Raw genomic sequence first — 22,330 nt, 5'->3', positions numbered from 1 at the left:
TTATTTTTTTATATGGGTGATTTATAGTGAATAGAATAACAAGGAATGGATGACTATAGCTGAAAGAAAAAGGAAGTAAATGGACAACTAGAGTGCTATTACATTCTTCTTGAAAATGCTCTACAACTCAGGGGCATGTGCCTACTGGTTAAAGGAAACTAGTTTTGTGTTTGCTTTGAGGCCAGGCTACATCAGTAGATATTCCAGCCTCTTAGACAAATTTTCTTACCTTCTGTGGCCTGAGAGGTTGCATCTACTTCCTGAGATTCTTGTAAGATCTACACCCATTTATAGATAAAAAATACTTAGAACAGAGTCTGTTATGATAGACTGAGACTAAGGTTTCTTTACATACAAAAGTCTCAAAGACTTGAGATCCTAATGATTAAGAACACAGACTCAGGAGGTTTGAATCCCAGCTTTACCACTTACTTATTCTGTGATCTTTCATTTAACTTTTCCATCCCTCAATATCCTTATTGTAAGACAGATGTAATAGGGGTTCTTACCTCTTAGGTCTGTTAGAAGAATTGAGTTAATATTTGTGAATTAAATGAGTTCATTTGTGACTGAATAAATTAGTTTGTAATTAAATGAGCTAATATTTTAGAGGTGCCTGGCTCATAGTGTTATAAATCTAATTTTAAATAAATTTAAAAGCATCATGTAAGTAAGGCCTCTGATTATAGATTTTCATAGTTAATGTAGCTCCTGTTCTTTACCTCTTTATGCCTTTTTGGCCTGATATTAAGACATATTGAAGAATTCTGGGTTTTTGTCCCCTAAAATGCCTATTAGGTTATCTCAATTTTTTATCTTCAACTGAAGCATGTATCAATGGAAATTAAACACCTCTTGATAGTCACCTGGAAATTTTTGACAGATCATTGATTGGCACCTGAGTGATACAGTTTTTTATGACACACTAATCAGTCACTCCAACCTCTCCTAGCTTTGAAAAATTCTATGTTCTATTTTGGGAGATTTGGCAATTTCTTCTGTCTTTAAATTACTTGGCTTGTGACAGGTAATCTTCTGTACACAATGTAACTTTACATTTCAATGCTGCATCACAATGCAATCTTTTCAAAGACATTTTAAGCAAAAATTAGGAATCCAGAATTAACTTAAAATTCAATTGCCCATGGAGTTATCAATGTAAGTATCTCTATTGAGGTGACAATCAAAAGAACCTCTGTAAAAATCTGAGTTCTCACAGCAAAGGCAAGGAAAACTTACTCCTTGCCCTGATGGCCAGCAAGTTTCTTTTAACATCTCTAAGATACATTCCAATTTCAGAAAGAAGGTAGAGAAAAAATTGCAATTTGGAAGAGAGGAAACAACAAATTATTGAATGCCTTGCATAGATTCTGGGCTATTTGTTTTAAGCATTTTATCTCTATTTTTTCATAAAATGAAAGAATATAATTTTTATTTTTCTCTTTACCCAGATGAAAAAAGTATAACCTCAAAACAATTTAACTAGCCCATAGTCACATACTGACACACTCATATATACCTAAAATATGGCAGAAGTGGGAGTTGAAACCAGGGATGTCAACACACAAAAGCCATACTTATTCCATTATATTACCTTGTCTATCAAAGTAATAAGTGCTATTCTACATTAATTAATGAATTAAATAAAATCTTATCATTTTTCATTAACGTAAGTGGTATACCATGATCTTAACTAGAAAATAAAACTTATTGAAATGAAAGTATTTTATTTTATTATTTTTTTTTTAATTTTTTTTTCAACGTTTTTTATTTATTTTGGGACAGAGAGAGACACAGCATGAACGGGGGAGGGGCAGAGAGAGAGGGAGACACAGAATCTGAAGCAGGCTCCAGGTTCTGAGATGTCAGCACAGAGCCCAACATGGGGCTTGAACTCACAAACTGTGAGATCGTGACCTGAGCCTAAGTCGGACGCTTAACCAACTGAGCCACCCAGGCACACCAAGTTTTGTCTACTTCTATAAAAACATTCTTGGATAAAATCTCGTTATCATACTAATTTTTTATATTCTCTCTTTCCTTTTTCTAAGGTATCTTTGTTGTTATTCTTTTTTTATTTTTGTTCCCATGTCAGCATTTTTATAGTTTCATATTTTTACTCATTTTAATTGCACCCAGAAGTGGTCCTAGGCAATCATCAAAGATTGTGTCTACAAGGAAGTATACTGAGTCTTTCTTGATGTGTTGTCTACCTTCATAACCTTAAATCTATCTATAAAATTACTCTTTTGTTCTTTGATTTTTCTATTTTTGTCTCAACCTCTTCAACTTTAGTTTTTTGTCCATAATTTAATTTTGAGTTTATAGAGAGGAATAACAATTTTTATTTTTGAAGCCTCATGTTTTGCCCTTTTCTTGAGAGCTTTCTTCATTTGCTATTTTTAAAGTCTCATCACTTTCTGACCTCTTGAAAAGAAAATAAGACTTCCAGGGGTGCCTGGGTGGCTCAGTTGGTTGAGCGTCCAACCTCAGCTCAGGTCATGATCTCACAGTTTGTGAGTTCAAGCCCCATGTTGGGCTCTGTGCTGACAGACTTTAAAAGACTTTAAATTCTCAATTTTCTCTTTTACTTCCTCTTTATAGACTCCATATGTTAACAGTTACAGACGTGACCCATTCCATTCCGTAATTTATCTTTGTGATTATACATCTACAACCCAGGACTCGTGTATTTTGAACATCTGTGCTACATAAACCAAGCATTTTTTGAAGTATTAATTTAACAAATATGTACTAATTACCAACAATGTTCCATACAATAAGAGTGTACTACTTCTCAAAGCACTTCCTATATATTAGCTCATGTCAATGCCTTCTGGCCAAAAACTATCAGGAACCAATTCCTGACCTCCTTGGACACATGGAGCTGGCCCCTTTGGTGGAAAGAGTAACCCACACTCAGAGAAGTCATGCTCCTGCTTCCACTTAGTCTCTTTTTTAAGGGCTTACCTTTTCTTTCTGACAATCACAAAATAATTCCAGGCATGTATTTAGATAGAGGTTGCCAGCACATTTCTTTCTTTTCCCCTTCCTCGAAACAGAAGAAGATATAGCTGTCTCCTTTATGATAAACCATATCCTCATATACCACAAGACCTCTTCAATGCAGGAAACTCTGTTGTGTCTTTTCTTCTCTACATACAAATGTTTTCCTAATTACACATTTCACTACATGAATATCACAGCCACATCTGTAGCATGTCTGGACAACCACCCTTTTTGTCTCCCAAAGGAAAACAATAAAAGAACCTAGTATAGCGTTAGATTATTAAATCCTTTCAGTTTAGTAATGATTTAAAAGAAACTGCCTTTCTTTGCTAACAGTGTTGTAGAATCCATATTATTCCCAGTGCAGGGGAAGGGAAGTGAGGTGGTTGGCTATAAAGAACTCTGGACTCACCATATCTAGAGTCCCATTGCACCTCCTGCTGATTCAGTTTTCATTTTATTTCCATTTATTTGGTGCCTGCATCATCACCTCATTCTTTCTCCCCTTCTCTTATTTTTATCAGAAGCTGAGAAATTCTCGGTAGCAAGTATAACTCTAGTTTTCATAATAATAACGTATGCTGTAACATAAAATATGTATATACGATGCTCTCAAATAATGTCTTTGGACAGGCACCTAAGAAGAAAGTGAATTAGAAAATTTGATTATCTGATACATTTTCCAATTCTTAAATCACAGGACTGACCACCTTTGCCACCTCAGTTATACAGCAGTCTATGCTATCACGTATTCTAGAATGCTTCACATTATTGCCTTTTCATAACCAATGGTCCCCAATCAAACCCATATTAGCTGTCCTTATAGAAAAGTGATTCATCACCTGTTCTCATGGCAGTGTAAGTACTTTCTGCCAGCACCATGCTTTATTTGCTTTGTTCTGACTCTGGAGCAGGCACAGAATTTCAGATCTGATGCCTCAGACAGGGGTGGACCTAAGAGAGGCCTGAAGCCTAAAAGGCACCAACCAATTTTTAGATTATAGATTACATGAAGTATCAACTCAACTCACATGTGTTATTTGTAAAAATAAGAATTTTAGTGGTCCTTAGAGGGTGACTGAGACACAGCTTTAACAGGCATTCCATGTCTTTACTTTGGGTGCCTATTTTGTAGCAATTAACTAAAAGAAGAAGTCCTGAAATCATATTCTATAAGATTTAAACTCTAGTGTGTTCCTGCTGTTGGATATGGGGTGGGGGGGATTAAGTTGCATCCTCATCCAAACAAGCACAGAGGCCTATAGCCTCCTGCTCAAATACCAAGTGTGTAGTTCTCTTGGATGCCATCCCCTAAAAGAAATGTGAACATTTGGCATCTGACTTTCTGTGGTGACAGGGAAAGACATTTCCTCTACACCATTTGATAAATGTCAAGTGCCTAAGAATGAAGAAAAGGCACTGAGATATTTGCAAGATAGAGTACTATTACAGAATATTTTGTGCTTAGTGCCAAGGTGGGAATAAAGGAGTCTGGAAAACATATACATTAAGTAAGAACAAGATGTTCTTAAGCCTCTGTAATTCCAAAGGGAGAGATATTGGTAGTTTAATGGATGACTTAAATCAAGGATACCAAGATAATAAACATTAAGGCAAGAATGAGAATGTCCTTCCTTTTAGCTTTCCACTATGCCAATTCTGTGTTTCACTCTTTCCCCTGAAACTAGCAGCCATCTTGTTGAGTAAAGACCCATCCTATGGTGCCTCTCCAGCTTGCTGTACTCCTTATTCCTTCCAACTGAACTCTTCCTACTTTTTAAAATTTAGAACTACAATGACTGATTCTCTCTTTCCCGTGGTTCGGCTTTCTGCTGACTGGAAATATGTGGATAATGTCAATCCTGAGAACCGGATATACTCCATTTTATTGCCAACTCAAAGGTACAGTAAACATATGCGCAACTCTGACATTCTATCCTCTTCTGGGCACAAGGACCTAGTCTGAATAGACCAGAGCTCCTCCGACAGCTGCCTGGAACTATATTGTCTCTACTTACACATTGGAACTTTTTTTTTTAGCTCATTTTTAGTATTTAGGTTATAGAAAAACCGTTCACAATCATTTTCTTTTGTCCAAAAGAGGAGGCTATCTAAAATGAATAAAACTGAGGATTGAATATGTAATTCCACATGGGAAAAACTTAAATATGCATCATCTAAAAATATTTAAACTATTTCAAAGAAGAAAATCTTATGAAAATGTTATAGGACACTAAAGGATGGGACAGTGCTTTTGATATGAACCATTTTCTCAATTTTCAGTAGTGTGAAAAAAAATTATCAAATGTTTAAAATAAAATTGTAAAATTCTGCTGTCTACTTTTTTGTGATTGTACTGGTAAAAGCAATTTGGCTATAAAATTCTAAACCATTGTACTCTTGTTTATTTTGAGTCCTTTCAAATTAATTAGGTTATTTAATTGATAGAAAAATGAATTTGGTAGGAAATGTAAGCAGTATAAGAGCATACTCTGAAAACCCTTTTTAATTTTTTTAATGTTTATTTATTTTTGAGAGAGAGAATGAATGAGCGGGGGGCGGGGGGGGGGGACAGAAAGAGAGGGAGACACAGAATCTGAAGCAGGCTCCAGGCTTGAACTCACAAACCATGAGATCATGACCTGAGCTGAAGTTACGCACTTAATCAACTGAGCCACCCAGATGCCCCAAACCTTGTCTTTTTCTAAACGCAGATATCAAGACTCTCATTTCCAACTCCCTGAGTCAGTAACTATTACCAAATTTTTTATGTGAAAATATATATGCCCAGTACTGTCCTGATTATCTGACATAGATTTATGTATCAAATCCTTATAGTGACCAACAAGTACATTTTCTTTTAATAAAAGAATCATACCTGGGACACCTCAGTGGCTCAGTCAGTTGTAGCTGACTTCAGCTCAGTCATGGGGCACCTGGGTGGCTAAGTTGGTTAAGTGTCCGACTTCCACTCAGGTCATGATCTCACCATTCATGGGTTCGAGCCCTGCATCAGGGTCCACACTGATTTGCGGAGTATGCTTGGGATTCTCTTTCTCTCCCTCTCTCTCTACCCCTCCTTGACTTGCATTTTCTCTCTCTCTCTCTCAAATATAATAAATAAACCTTAAGAAAAGAATCATACTCATTTTTAGACAAGGAAATTGAGGTCCCAAAATTAAGAAACTTGTTCCTGGCCCCACATTTTATCAGCAGTGGAACCATAATTTTACCACAGAAAGCCTTGTTCCAGATAACACACACTTAACCACAAAGTTACTGCCTCTCTGTAGCCTTTGTCATTTTATGTTAGATACCATTACACACATCTCTCCATTTTATATTCAACAAGTACAACAGATGAGTAACCAAGTTAATTTTGCATATTTGCATGTGAATACTTGCATATGTTTTTCAGGACCTGTTGTTTGTGTCTACAGAGGCATATTAAGAATGCAAGAAACCTTTGATGTGTGTTAGACATTAAGTCTTTTGTAAAGTTATATTTTATGCCTTATTTTAGAGAGAGAATATAATATTAAATTGTGTTACTTTCTCTGCTAGCTTCCAATTATATTTTTATCCTACCCCTGTAGGGTGTGCTTGCTCCTAAATGCAATCAAGAATCCCAGTAGACACTGTGTATTAACTGACTGGAATTTAAATAAAAACTAAAAAAAAGGAAAAAAAAGAATATCTCAACAGAAAACAAAGTGTAGCAAACAATGTTATCTATAAACAGAAAATATATTATATTTGCCTAAATGGAATAAAAAAGGATAGAAAAGGGGGGGATGAGTTTATTACACTATCACTACATTAATATTCTCTTATTTTGAAATGGCATGGAGGTATAACACAGCAAGGAATGTCCAAAGAACAACAAATAGTTTAAAATTGAGAGCGTAACATAACACGGTGGGATTATGCTGTGAATAATAAGACACCATAAATAAAATCATGGTACAGAAAGTTGCATTGATAGCAAAGAATTTGGAAATTGCAGTAATGATTAAACAAAGTGAAAACAAAGAAAAGTCTCCTCAGAAGGAAGTGCAGCCTTCCCAGGCCTCAGGTATGCCCAGGGCCAGGGCTGGAAAACTTCAAATGTTCACATCTGGGTAGAGTGACTGAGGGCTCACCCTGCCCAGTGCTGTTCACACCTGGGTAGAGTGACTGAGGGCTCACTCTGCACCGGTGCTCCAAACTGCTCCTGTTCCAAATGCTGCACGTAACTCCCCAACTTCCCCAAGACTCCAGAACCGTGCCTGTGGGCTACCAGATACAGTTTTCTGGTGAGAAATAAGTCCACGACTTTCCTGAATTGTTACTGTGAGTGGGTAAAGTCAAGGTCAGCTTCCAGGCAAATATCCTTCACAGCCCTGAATTCAGACTTTATTGATCTATTCCAAATCCTTTTCTAATATTAAATTCCATATTCTCACAGCAACAATTCAGCAGATGGCATATAATTTATGAATCGGGCGAACTTAAATACTGCACGAACCAAAGAGAGGAGGGAATTATATCTGCTCAAAAAAGCAAAGTGTATCACCTTCCTTTAACAATTGAATAATTAGGCTTTTTCAACATTGTGGGGAAATCACTCAGCAATCGATGTACTCACATTTTCAGGTTTGGTTTTGCGAAGGGGACAATTCTCCATGACATTTTTGCGTGGCTGGTATGAATTTGCATTCAAAAGTATCCTGTAATGAAACTGCCTCTCGGGCAGAGGACAGATTTGTTTCCTGATCAAGATAATTAAGGTAATGTCTCCCTCTGAGAGAAAGTTGTGTGGGTTTGCTAGCAGCCCCTTTAAGAATTAGGGTTTCCTGGGGCGCCTAAGTGACTCAGTCAGTTGGGCATTTGACTTCGGCTCACGTCACGATATCATGGGTCATGGGTTCGAGCCCCACATCTGGCTCTGTGCTCTGGAGCCTGAGTCAGATTCTGTGTGTGTGTGTGTATCTCTCTCTGTCCCTCCTCGGCTCATGCTCTGTCCCTCTCTGAAAACAAATAAATAAAACATTCTAAAAAAAGAATTAGAGTTTCTAATCTTATTTTTCCTCAGCTGTGGCACAAATACCCTGTGGGCCACCTGGGCCTGCATCTGCATTTGCCCCCACAGGATAGGGGAACAAGAGTAAGGAATTCAAACATGAAAGTCACACCACCTATTGTGCCATTAGTAATCAAATCCTCTGTCTCCGACCCAGGAGTCGCTGTCTTCTGCCAGTTCATGTGAAACTGTGGCAGGCTAACTTGTTAGCTTGCACAAGTAATAAAATCTCAGAGCCATCACAATTCCTGACAGACTTTTCTCTAAAACAATTAATATTTCTCTTCTTTAATTATCATCATGGATATTTTACAGACAAAACAAGTTTTAATTTAATCACTGTTTTCTTTTTGATGTTCAATCTGTCACTACCTATCTTCCAGCAGTCTCTCCTCAGACTTGTATTTTTTCCTTCCAAACTATTATGAAAGCATCCTTATTTTTGACAATGGTAAGATGTTGTAGGCCTATATAGAATATTCCTATCTTAACTATAGAATCATCTATTCCCTAATCTCTGATTCTATTTAAAGAAAAATATTAAAGAGCAAAATATGTACAACAAAGGAGGCATGATGATGGTGCATAGCAAAAAAAAAATGCACTTTTTCCTCCAAATTTCATGAATTCATGCTTGTAAAATTTCTTTTTACCTTGTTCTGAAGTAAGTTTATTAATTCAATTTTTTTCTTCCCATTTGTTTTGATGCTATATATTGTCATGATATAGAATGTATTCAAATTACATTGTGCCCCCCTCCACCTCTTTGGAAGTTTCTATTTTCCTCTTCTATTAAGGTCCTTGGGTTGATTTCAAAGTGCACAGATCTGGATGACACCTCATATTGGTAACTCTAAGCGTGAAAGAAACTCTCAATTTCCCTATATCATCCAGAATTCCACTTCAAGCAATGGACTTGTTTTATAAGGCCGAAAGAAATTATGTGCTTCTACAGTTCTTTTAATGGGTGGAGGAACAGACTCTACAATGGGTTTCCCAGAATAACTACTAGAATCACATCACAGAACAGTTCTGTTCAGGGACCTGCTCTTCAAGAACAGTAGGGAGCTAAGGAAATGGGAAGTGGTGATTCCCAATAGTTGCCTTTACAAACACACTACCTTAGCTGTGATCTAGAGGGCATGAAGCTACAACCAGGGCTATTTTCTAATGGGAAAAATGGCCTCAACTAGAACAAAAGGATCAGGAAGGCATCAGCTGAAATGCTGGCTCCTATAATATGCTGCCTTAGTTGCAGTCCAGGAATCAAAAAGCCATTGCCATAGATGATGTCTCGAGAACAGTACAGCACCTGCTCTATCTGCAGTGGCACAGCCTCCCTACCTAATACAGTATACGGTTCCAAATTTAATCTTGACACAAATGCATCTCTTTGGCACAAACTAAACCACAATCCAAAAACACAGATGTAAGAAAACCTTAGAAGGAATGTGTAAATTTCAAACTTTTATCATACAAAAAATACAACAGAATATAACTGGAAAGATGTTGAGTGAGTCACTGTATGGTATCCACCATGGTCCATTCTGGCAGCATCAATAGGTATCATTCTTCGCATTAACTTTGAACAACAGCAATAGATCTTCTGCTTAAAAACCTCTATAATTCCCCTTCCAATTCAAATACAAAGTCATCAGAGGCTAACAAGCAATCTGGCTCCCTTTTAATTCTTTGCACTAGCTTTATTGCATTACCATCTCCCATAACTGCCCCATTTTTTCCAGCCACTCTAGCTTCCTACTAGTTCAACCAGGCATACTCCCACCAAACTACTTTTTGGCTCAGAACACAGCATGGTTCGCTTGCCCTTAGTGAAGGCTACTACTCCCATACCTTTGCTGAGGTCCTTGTTTCTTTGATTCAAATCTTCTTTGTGAGGACTTGCTTCTATGGAAATAATCAATTATGAACAAAGATACCAAACTATGAAGACTTCAGGGCCAAAGGCTTGAAGTCACTTGCCCTGGCCACAGTAGTTAAAATCAACTGTATTTTCTTTGCATGGCTCACTGTAAGTCTTTAAAAGATAAGATAATAATGTTCCATATATTACAAGGCCAGGTTCTAAAAATATGACCCTGAACAGATTTTTTCTTATTCTTTCGTTCTCCAAATGCTAAGTATTTTGCTTATTTCTCAAAAAGTCCAGGCCAATGGAATCTATTCCTTAAATTGGGGTGGCAAATTTTATTTCTGCAAAGAATCAGATACTAAATACTTTAGGCTTTGTAAGACAAGAAGCAAAATCAAGGTTAATATATAAGTACGTATATAACCTTTAAAATATAATCATTTAAAACTGTAAGAGGTATTCTAGTTTATGAACTGTACAAAAACAGACAGTAGGCTAGATTTGGCTTTCAGACTAGTTTTCTGTCACCTTCTATAAAGCACAACATGCTCATTACCTAAAATTCCATTGACAGACATTTTTTAAACCAAATCAAAAATATATTAAATATTTTTAAATGTTCTCAGTTATCATTTGTTTTTTCTAGCTTCCCGTTATCTATTCTAATCACATTATTTCTCCTACCTTGATTTAGTCACAGATTTAAATTACAAATGAGACCTTTCAATTCAAAGTTCTAGAGCTTCTTTTCTCTGTGATACCTTTAGCCGAAACACTTTTTGTGAGAAGTCTGATGATATGGATAGTAAACAATCTATTAGAAAACGTGTAGTGAGTAATTAATTAGTAAATGTTCTGGCCTTAAGTCATAAAAAATTTGTAATATATGGAAAGCACCTTAATTTAAATGATAGGACATGTTTTAAAATAGTAAAGCAGTAAAATTAAGAGGTAAGTACCTAAATATAAAAATTCTTTCTGGGGCACCTGGTTGAGCATCTGACTCTTGGTTTGGGCTCAGGTCATGATATTATGGTTGTAAGATCAAGCCCACACCAGGCTCCATGCTGAGTGTAGGGCCTGCTTGGGATTTTCTCTCTCTCTGCCTCTGCCCCTCCCCCACTCATGTGCAGGCTCTCTCTTTCAAAAATAATTCTTTTTAATATAGGAAAAGATTTTGATATTCAAATTTTATCTCTTAAGTCTGAAACACCAAGCCCTCTGCCCTAATTACTTCCATCCAAGTGCTCCAGGTTTTTTTTAGGGATGGCAATTTTATGTTATGACCTTTTCATCTTCATAGTACAGTCTCAGATCTATTATCTTGAATGCAAAAAACATTTAACATTAAGCTTATATGATTTAGGAGGCAGATTTTATTGTATTAGAGTCTGACTCCATGTTTGATATGAAGTCCTGCCCTCTCTGCTCCTCTATTGTCCTATATCTGAGTTAGTAACACGTCCTCTTCCACGAACAGTAAAGTCATTTATCTCTGACCCATGAGTGTCATTTCTTCTGCCAGCAACCTTGAAACTATGGTAGGCTGTTACCAGTAGGATAGTCTTAGATACTTCACAGATGACAGTGACATCCCAGCTTAAAACATTTAAAAGATTTCTTATTTCCCTTAAAATCTAACTTGAACTCCTTACCATGCCCTGTAGAGGGGCCCGTATCATCTAGTTCCGATCTACCTTGCGACATACCACTTATTTTCTGTCCACAACTTTCTCTATACCTTTAATAAAGCAACAAGATTTTCCTGAAGGTCACCATTCACTATTATATGTATAATAAGTATATTATATATATACATATACACACATATGCATATACATATCTATATGCATATTATATATCACTATTTTTAAAATTTTTTAAAATATTTATTCATTTTTGAGAGAGAGAAAGAGACAGAGCACAAGCAGGGGAGAACAGAGAGAGAAGGAGACACAGAATCTGAAGCAAGCTCCAGACACGGGGCTTGAACTCATGAACCATGAGATCATAACCTGAGCTGAAGATGGACACTTAACCAACTGAGCCACCCATGCGCCTCAAACTATTTTTTAAAATATTTATTTTTGAGAGAGAGAGAAACAGAGTGCGAGTGGGGGAGGGGCAGAGAAGGACACAGAAGATCTAAAGCAGGCTCTATACTGACAGCAGAAGCCCAATGTGAGGCTTGAATTCATGAACTGTGAGATCATAAACTGAGCAGAAGTCAACACTTAACTGACTGAGCCAATCAGGTGCCTCTATATATCACTATTATATATACATAATACATATTAAATATATATGTATATTAAATGTACACTATATTCATGCATATATATATGTGTATGTGTGTGTGTGTGTGTGTGTGTGTGTGTGTGTGTGTGTGTGTGTATAAGTATATAGTGCATTTGGGGCGCCTGGGTGGCGCAGTCGGTTAAGCGTCCGACTTCAGCCAGGTCACGATCTCGTGGTCCGTGAGTTCGAGCCCCGCATCGGGTTCTGGGCTGACGGCTCAGAGCCTGGAGGCTGTTTCCGATTCTGTGTCTTCCTCTCTCTCTGCCCCTCGCCCGTTCATGCTCTGTCTCTCTCTGTCCCAAAAAATAAATAAACGTTGAAAAACAATTAAAAAAAAAGTATATAGTGCATTTTACTTAAGCAGGATGCTATTTTCTCTATGAGGACATGTGGCCTGGTGTTGTGATGCTATGCGGTGCTGATGCTACTGGTATGTTTCTTAATATTGCGGTTTCAGAATATAAGAACCATCCCCCAAGACCCCAAAAATATCAACCATATACCAACCACCTTTCTATCAGAGATGGCTGATATATTAAACATGGGGAAGACAGAGTTATAAAGCAGCTAGAGGTAAAAAACCAAGTCATTAATTTAACACTATCGATAAAATATATTCACAATATCTCATATATGAACACTCCACCCAAATTCTTATTATTTGGATAGGTCTGTGGCTGTGTCTTTAGCAGGGGAGATAGACTGGGTATATGAAAATACAGAGTTATGGTAGTAGGAATACAGCTAAGCCAGTGAAAATAATTTAATGCAAGTTTGTGACAGTCAAGAGTCCTGAAACTAGAGGATAACTCAGTTATGATAGCATCTGAGGTCTGTCTGAACCTTTCAAACCCAGCTTTTGGCCTCAACAGATAGCCAGTACGATGGCTTGCTGTTATGTGAGAGTGAGAAAAAGCAGCAGGCTAAACTATCCTTATTCCTTACATAAAATAATATGTATTATTACGGCTCATCCTTCTGAGCCTTAGATAGAGCAATCAAACTTTCCATCAAAACTCACCTAGACAATAAGAGTTGTTTCAAAGAGGCCCATGTTTTACAAAGTTCCCAGGTTTCTTTTCTATAAGAATAATCACTTTAAGGTCCACATAAGTTTGTTCATAGGGGTTTTCTTGCTGTAAGCATCTTGTTATGAATTCTGCTGAGAGGAAATCACTCTGCCAATCCATCCATCTGATGTTCTCTCACCTCCGCACACATTTATCTTAGAATCATATAGGATATAAAAGGTTTTGAGGAGCCACAGCACCCATCAAACTCAGGCACCTGCATTTTAGGTCATACTATGCTTCTGAACTCCTCAGTAAATTAGTCAATCACAGTGTTTAAAGTATAGAGTCTTCATTTCTTGAGTTTGTAAACTCCCCTGGTACCAGGTACAATGTTCTGAGCCTAGTAGTTGCTCAGTATTCTTGGACGGCTAGTATCAGTGATGCTCATAAATGTATATTCCCTATTGGGAATGCTTTTTTACTCCACTCAAGTCCAGAGAAATAACTTTTAATAGTTTTCAAATTAATTCATTATAATGTGCTATTATTATTCCCACACCATAGATGTGGAGAGATCTAGATCAAGAGATTTTAAGATTACGCAGTTAGTGATGAATCTAAGCTCTTAGAATTAATTTTCCATTACCGTTTGTCAGTGTGTGTGTGTGTGTGTGTGTGTGTGTGTGTGTTTGTGTGTGTGCATTTGTGTATGTGTGTGTACTTTTGAGTCAAAGACCACCATGTCTTTGTTAATGACATGGTAATGGTGTTAATGGTGGTAAAATAGAAAATTTTATTTATGGCACTAAAATTATTAAAGTCAAGGAGCCCAGTAAGAGAAAGCTTCGGGGCGCCTGGGTGGCTCAGTCGCTTGAGCGTCTGAATGGCTCAGGTCATGATCTCATGGTTTGTGGGTTTGAGCCCCGCATCAGGCTCTGTGCTGACAGCTCAGAGCCTGGAGCCTGCTTCAGAACTGTATCTCTATCTCTCTCTGCCATTCCCCTGGTCGTGCTCTGTCTCTCTGTCTTTCTCAAAAATAAATAAACATTTAAAAAAAAAAGAAAAAAGAGAGAAAGCTTCAATAACTGAATCTTGTACCTTAATATTCCCTTTCAGAAGGAATCAGGTATTCTATCAAAGCTATTGAAAGGGAAGAATTCTGGATTTCAAAATTAGAGACAAAGAAGCTTAGGAATGCATTGTCTTTGATGTCACTCACCAAAAAGTGACTTAAAAATCAATTCAGTTCCTTAAAATCACCTGTGCCAGTATTATTTCTTTTAATACCTACAAGCTTCAATTCTAATTGCTGAGGAAAGTAGCAAAAGAGGCATACAGGAATACTAGTCCCCGTAAGAAACAACACTCATAGGAACATAGTAGTCGGTGAAGTGTCAGAGATCATTTCAAAACTGATAATAGAGTAAGCCATATGAAATTGCTGATATCCAAGCAATTTTATATTGGTACTTGAAAAGAGAATTCTTTACGGAAACCATTATAAAGCAATTGGATTTCTATGATATAAAGATGAAGAAAGTAACAGAAGATTCACTTCTGAACTAAATTCCTAAAATTAACTGATTGAATGTGTTAACTGCATCTACAAATACTTTCACAACACTTCAATTAGTGTTTGTTTATATAATTGGGTACTTCATCTTAGCCAAGGTGACACCTAAAATTAACCATTGCAATGCCTTTATTGTTTTTTAATTCCTGGTTCTAGTAGTAACTATTGGTGTGATTTTACACAAGTTACTTAACATCTCTGTGCCTATTACTGGAAAACTTAAATAATCTTGAAAACAGAAAGGTCCCCCCATACCAATTCAGAAAAGAGTATGAGAGAGAGAGAGTATTGGTGAGTATGCATTACAAATTTATGTGCATTTAATGATATCATAAAAATGTCCACAAAGTCTGAAGAGAATTTCATACAGATGTATACAGAAAAGTAGAAAAACTAACAATTCAACTTTTTTTTTATCTCCTTGAGTAACAAGAAAGGCTCACCTTCTGATTGTCTCCTGTATACCTCATGAAGGACTTCTAAGTTAATCTTGGAATTAACTCAGAAGAATTAATTTAGAGGGATGTGTTCACAGTTCTAAGGGTTAGAAGATCCAGAATTATGCCCTGTGAATTGAGAAGATGTGGCCTCTTCTCAGGCCTATTATGTTTATAAGTACTCACACTAAGGAGGATAGAGTAGACTGCAGTTAGCTCCCTCTGCTTTGTTAAAGAAAGAAAGAAAGAAAGAAAGAAAGCAAGCAAGCAAGCATAATGATCTTACCCTTACACTATTTTCTCCATAAAATCATGTAATACTATAAGTACAAAAGTATAATACGTTTGTTAAGAGAATTGAATGTATGTAAGGAAAGAACTTTATTTTATATTTTTAATTTTTTAAGAGAAAGAGTGAGACACTGCACGTAAGCGTGAGCAGAGGAGGGGCAGAGGGAGAGGGAGAGAAAGATTCCTGAGCAGGCTCCACACCCAGCCCAGCTGCCTTAAGGAAAGGACTTTAAATTCTCCCCAGCCTCAAAACAATGGCAGGTACTATTACTCTACTTATGTTCTGTTTTGTTTTCTTTTTTAGATAAGTGCTGCCCTGGTCTCTTGATTTAGAAATAAAAAGGTACAATTGATACTATTAAGTTTGTGCTTTTATTATCACTTACCTGGATTTTATTATCACTTACCTGTGCTTTTATTATCACACAGCTACCTGCTGGAGCTCCCTGCCACTTGTATATCCACCACCACCACCACCAACAACAACAACCATTTCCATAACAACACTTTAGTGCCTTATCATCAACTAGGATAAATTCAATTTTCTTAGCACGACCAATAATGTCCTCTAACCTGATTGTGCCTTCCAGTGCTGTCAAGGCTCTGAGTTCCCCTTTTCACAACCTTCATAAATCTGACATTCAACTCCTGTGAAAGCAAACACTTCCATACACTGGCCCATGCAGTCACTCCCCTTTTTTCTCTCCCTGTGTCCTCTGGCCAACTTCGTCTCATGCTACTCTTTCCTCTTCATCAACACTTTCCAGCCACACTGGCCTTTGTGGAATGTCTAATCACATGATTCCCTCCGTTCCAAGATTCTTCTTGTCACCCCATCTTTTACTCTGAGGATCCAACTCCTATATACATATCATTTTCTCAGAAGGCATCTGAACTTCTAATCCAAATTTGGCAGCTCTGGTGCCTTTTTATAATGATAATTTTTTTCATCAGATCACATATATTAAATTGTATTTTATATTTATTTTGGGGGGTTGTTTTTACTGTAGAGCTCTCCTACTAATTCTAGTAGCTTCTACTAAGCTTTATGAAGGAAAGGGCAATGCCTATGTTGTTTACCACCAAATGTCTAGCACCTAAAGAGAATGCCTAGCACGAAGAAGGCCCTCAATAAAGATCTGCTAGCTGAATGAATAAACACATGAAGAATGAGATGATATTATTATCTCATTAATAATTATTACATAATTATTATACATAATATATAACATATAATATAATATATATTATAATAAAATTACTATTATTATTATCAACCCCATGTGGCAGGCCTATCCAATATCCATTCTGTACTACAAACAAATTCTTACAAACAGGATCCCAATTGTAGTTGGGGCATTATTATGGTAAAAATCTGTTTTCCTTGTTTTTGCCTTTTTCCTTTTCTTTTTCCCCTTCATCCTATCAAGGATGTTGCACTTATAAGGATGTTGGTTAATAAAACTAGAATGAGCCTGAGTCTTTGATGATATCAAGCTATCATGCCACGCATATATCACAGAGATACTAAAGTCACAAATATTGAAGTGTAGAGCCCAAGAGGACATGAGAAACAATCCCTTTATAAATGAGGAAAGTGTGATCCAGAGAGGTCTTACTGGTAGTAAGGAGTAGGTGTAGGATTATAATTCAGCTTTCTTACTCTCAGGCCACGGCTGAGTTATAACTTCTTTTAGAGTCTGTGGTTTGTTGCTGTTGTTTTTTCTCACGTAGAAGCGTTGAAATTTCTGCATACCCTTTTCTAGGAAGGTGACATATAGAAGGGAACCATGTCATCAGTAAAGGGAGTAAGACATAAGAGGACAAAGCTGACTTAATAAGATGGAAGGATGTGGAGACAAAGTGAAAATTATGGTGTCTTAAGAAGAAACAGACTTTTTCTCAAAGCTCAGAGAATATAAGCAAGTCTGATTTAATGGAAAATCTTCTTTTTAAGGAAGAGAAAACAATATTTAGTTATGTTCTGAAAGGAAAAAAAATTCTGTACTATAATTTATAGACTTAAAATGAACTGCTTCTAATATAAGCTACAAGTTTCCAAACTCATTACATTATTTCAATGATGCAATAGCAGTGCTGTAGATTCTATCACAAAATATTGTTATTTCAATCCCATTAGGAGCGTTGGTAATTTTTCCGAAAAAAAGTTTCTAATACCCATGAGTGTAGCCAATTTGACATTACATGTGAAATTAAATGAGTCTTATGGCCCATCAGAGACAAGGACATACACTAGGTATAACAATATAGTTGAACTCAGGAAGAGAGAAAATATCTTCTCTTATACAGAAATACAGAATGCTTCCACCTAAATGTGTGGGATAATGGAGAAAGCTATGTTGGACATTACATTTACGATATAATCCAGAACACCCTGAAATCAAGCACATGCACACCAAAAATATCATATATGATTACATTATAGCCTATAATAGTGTCTGTTATGGGGTGCCCTTTTAAAAATACTGTTGAATAACAGCTTCTTACCTAATCAGAAGTGTATAGTCTCTTCATTAGGAATGAATATACCACATAATTGGGCTACGATTTAAAATTCTAAGTAGACTCCAAGTTAGTACCTATAATACTATTAGTCAAGATTTGCTAGGCAAATGACACCATTCTAGACATTTCAATGCAAGGTAGTGGACTTCTTCACATGGCATTGGGTTACATAGAGGGTTAGAAATGAGATGGAGGTAGGGAACCAGGGAGGGACTGGACATGTTCTACAGAAATCAGGAATTATAGGAAGCTACGACCATCACTGCAAAAGAGTGCATTTATGTGAACCACCATTGCCTTGCAGCATACAGAAGCCTGTTTTTATCATCTGCTGCTACAGTGTCTACTCCAAAGGAGACTGCCCTGATCTGCTGCCTCCATGGCTCCAAAAGCCCAAAGAAACTCTTCTTTATTTAATGTTTATTTATTTTTGAGAGAGTGAGTTAGGGGAGGGGCAGGGACAGAAGGAGACAGAAGATCCGAAGGGGCTCTGTGCTGACAGCAGAGAGCCTAATGCGGGACTCTGGCTCAGGAACCTTGAGATCATGATGTGATCTGAAGTCAGACACTCAACCGAATGAGTCACCCAGGTGCCCCATAACCCAAAGATATTCTAACTCCATTTCACCTCCAGGTCTCAGACAGGATGCTTCCCATTGGCAGGACCTAAACTTCAACCTGCTAGCCATGAAATTTGGGTTCTAGCAACTGTGGAGGTCTTTCTTCTACATGTGCTGCACAAGTTTTCAGGTACCTAATAAATAGTGAGGGAAACAGACATAGTTCTAAAACTGTTATGAACAACTCAATGTCTATGGGAAAAGATAATTACTAAAACATTAAGCTTATATATATTAAACTTATATATATATATAAACATATGTATCCTATACTTTTATATAATAAATGTAATATCTGAATATGAAAAATAATACATATTTTGTGTATAGTATATTTAAAATAATACATATTTTATTAATACATAATACATATTAGGTAGCAATCACTATTCTAAATCCTTTAAAAGTTTTAACTATTTTAAAACTCATAAAACCCAGATGGGATAAGCACTATCATCATTTCCATTTTACAGATGAGGAAACTGAAGCTTAGAGAAGTTAAATAAAATTTCCCCAAGTTCACATGGCTAGTAATTAGCAAAACTGAGATTTGAATCCAGACAGTCTGCCTCAAGTCCTTGTCCTCAACTTGCTATATGCTGTCTATGCTTCTACTACCCAGTACTAGGACAGAAGGAGTGAGGTGCTCCAGCAGCACACGGGGAAAAAGAAAAAAAAAACACCCTAATCTAATCTAGGACTTCAGGGAAGCCTTCCAGGAGAAAGTGATATTCCAGTGGAGACTCTGAGTAGAAGTTAGCTATGTGAAGAGGAGGAGGATGACATATCCTGGAAGAGACAATATATTCTGAGGCCAGAAAAGGCTTGGCTGTCCCTACAAAACTAAATGAAAGCCAGTGAGGCTAGAGCATAGAATGCAGAGGAAAATGGCAAGAAATGAGCCTGTAAAGGAATCTGAGCCCCCTTCCTGTGAGCTAGACATTGCACTAAGCACTTAACATATACTGAGCTCCAATCCAGAGTGCCTGGGGGGGCTAGAGATCACAGCTAAAAGAGGCACACCGTCCCCCTGGAACCTTGTTCCTATATAAACTTCAGCAGTGTGCAGACTAGGTTTTATGGACAGACTAATAGGCTATGAAATATTTTTCAAGTGATACCCTAAATCTTACCATTAGAGATTGATTCCTCAGAGTATCACCATTATTTTTTCCAACTTTATTATCCTTAATATACAGAAAGTTGCACATATTTAATGTATACATTTTGATGAGTTTGGACATAGGCATATACCCATGATACCATCACCACAGGAAGTACATACGTCCATCACCTCCAAAAGATTTCTGTCCCTTTGCTTGTGTGTGTGTGTGGGGGGGGGGGGGGGGTAAGGACACTTAGCATGAGAATGACCCTCCTAACCAGTACTTAAGGCACCATGTTGTTAGCTATTGACAACAAGTTATACAGCAGATCTCTAGAATTTATTCACCATGTAGAAGTATACACCCATTAAACAAATTCAAATTGATTTGAAAAAGTTAACTAATTAAATAATTAGTTCTTTGTTATTTTATGTGAATTAAGACACTTTTATTTTGCTGACAATTAACTATTAACACAGGAATGGAAGAGTAGAAACATTGATGGGAAGAGAAAAAATTGTACCCTTTTGAGCCTAAAGCAGTGCCAAAAGTGACTGATGTGAAGACATCTGGTGCCTGAGGAGGTAGACTGGTGGATAGGAAGAAGCCTCAGAAAAGAAGTTGGGAAAAGGCTGAAAATGAATTTCATCTGTAACTAAGCAGTAGCAATATCTGACTCTGTTTCCAAAGCCTGAATTTTTAACAGATACAAATAAATGGCTCCTTGTGGTTTCTTTGTTTCTTTCCATTCCACAGAATTTTCCAGAGGAATACATTATGTGTTAAAAAGAATGCAAAGCTCTAAATATAAAAAATAAATGACACAGCCTTTGCACTCAGGGAGAGAGAACATTACCATAAGTGCTAAGATTCCCAAGCACAGAGGGCTAGGAGAGCTCACACTTAACCTAACCAGAGGAGAAAGGGGGGCAGAGGCCTCCCTTGAGCTTGCAAAGCAGAAGAATTCTTAGAGGGAAAAAGAAGATATGATTAAAGACAGAGGCCTCATCTCTGAGAAATTCACAGTCTTTTTTTTTTAATGTTTACTTATTTTTGAGAGAGAGAGAGAGAGAGAGAGAGAGAGAGCAAGCACAAGCAGGGAGGGGCAGAGAGAGAGAGGGAGACACAGAATCCCAAACATGTTCCAGGCTCTGAGCTGTCAGCACAGAGCCTGACACGGGGCTTGAACTCACGAACAGCGAAATCATGACCTGAGCCGAAGTCAGATGCTTAACCAGCTGAACCATCCAGGCGCCCCTGAGAAGTTCATAGTCTGAAAGAGAGTGCCGGAAGTGAATCCAGATTTGTGTACATGTTAGTAATTTGGTTAGTAGACACACTTGCTACTGAGAACACACAAACGAGAGCAGATGTGTGATGGACTGAGATGGCTGCAGAAGACAGAAACGAATGGTGAACAGGCCCTTGGCAAAGCACCAGAGAGAAACGTGGAGTTGGTTCTAAATTATAGCACATCTGGGATAAAAAACAGGAACAAAATGTTTGGTGACATTTCAAAACTAATGTCAGAATGAATCCCATTAATTGAGAAAATAACTTGATCTTAAATCTGTTTGCCAATTATGATTTTCAACAAAATACTTGCCAGGAAGTAATTTTACTAAAAATCCTATAGAGGTAACTAAAGATTGACTGAGGGAATTAAAATATATTTTTCCTTCCATTAATGCCATTAGCTCACAGCTAATGAGATCAGAGGAGTGTAATATAATAAAGCTACTCTTAAGCATCCTGAACACGCATTCTGTAATGTAACTTTCAAAACGATGTTTCAGTGTTTTTACTTTGACTAACCCACTGTGGCCTCTTGTTCCACGGTTAAGGAATTTTTCTTTGTTGTCCAGAAAGCCAAACTTTTCTGTTCTTCCTTACTCAAGAGTTTTATTGAACTCAATCTAATCTGTTGACCACAGACCCTGTAAGTAATTGTAAACGTCCTACGCTCAGGTTTTCGTTGGCAGAACCTGAGATAAAACAATGCAGGCAGCATTGTTTCTGCTCACTTGCCGTAAGGTTTATTTCTGCACGGCTTCTCTGTTTCTCTCGCTTAAAGGCTCTACATTTATTTGTTCTGTTTTGCTTTGGCTTTGCTTGTGTGTGTGTGTGTGTGTGTGTGTGTGTGTGTGTGTGTGCTGTTGTTGTTTTTGCTAAAGGTCAGCAGAAATGCTTTTTTATTACCAAAGGTTAAAGACCATGCAGGCATAAATAACTAAGATGTATAATTTCATGAATTTGATTATGACAATGGAGAGAAATTGGAAGGAGGACATAAAAGGTGATCAGGCACTGGGAAACTTGCCAAATGGCAGGGAGGCCAAATGTGAAAGAACACAGAGAGGAAAGAGATATATAGAATAGTCTGGACTGATCACTGAAAGCCTCTTAAAAGCCCTTGCCCTGAACCTTAAGTATTTATTTCCTATTAAGAACAGAACATCTCCTTGGACACTTCTAGTGGAAACATGAATGCATGTCCACTCTGCCCCCCTGAAACCTGACCC

The sequence above is a fragment of the Lynx canadensis genome, chromosome B4 (genome assembly GCF_007474595.2).
Source record: "Lynx canadensis isolate LIC74 chromosome B4, mLynCan4.pri.v2, whole genome shotgun sequence".
Classification (NCBI taxonomy): domain Eukaryota; kingdom Metazoa; phylum Chordata; class Mammalia; order Carnivora; family Felidae; genus Lynx; species Lynx canadensis.
Note: the sequence above shows the minus strand (reverse complement) of the source record.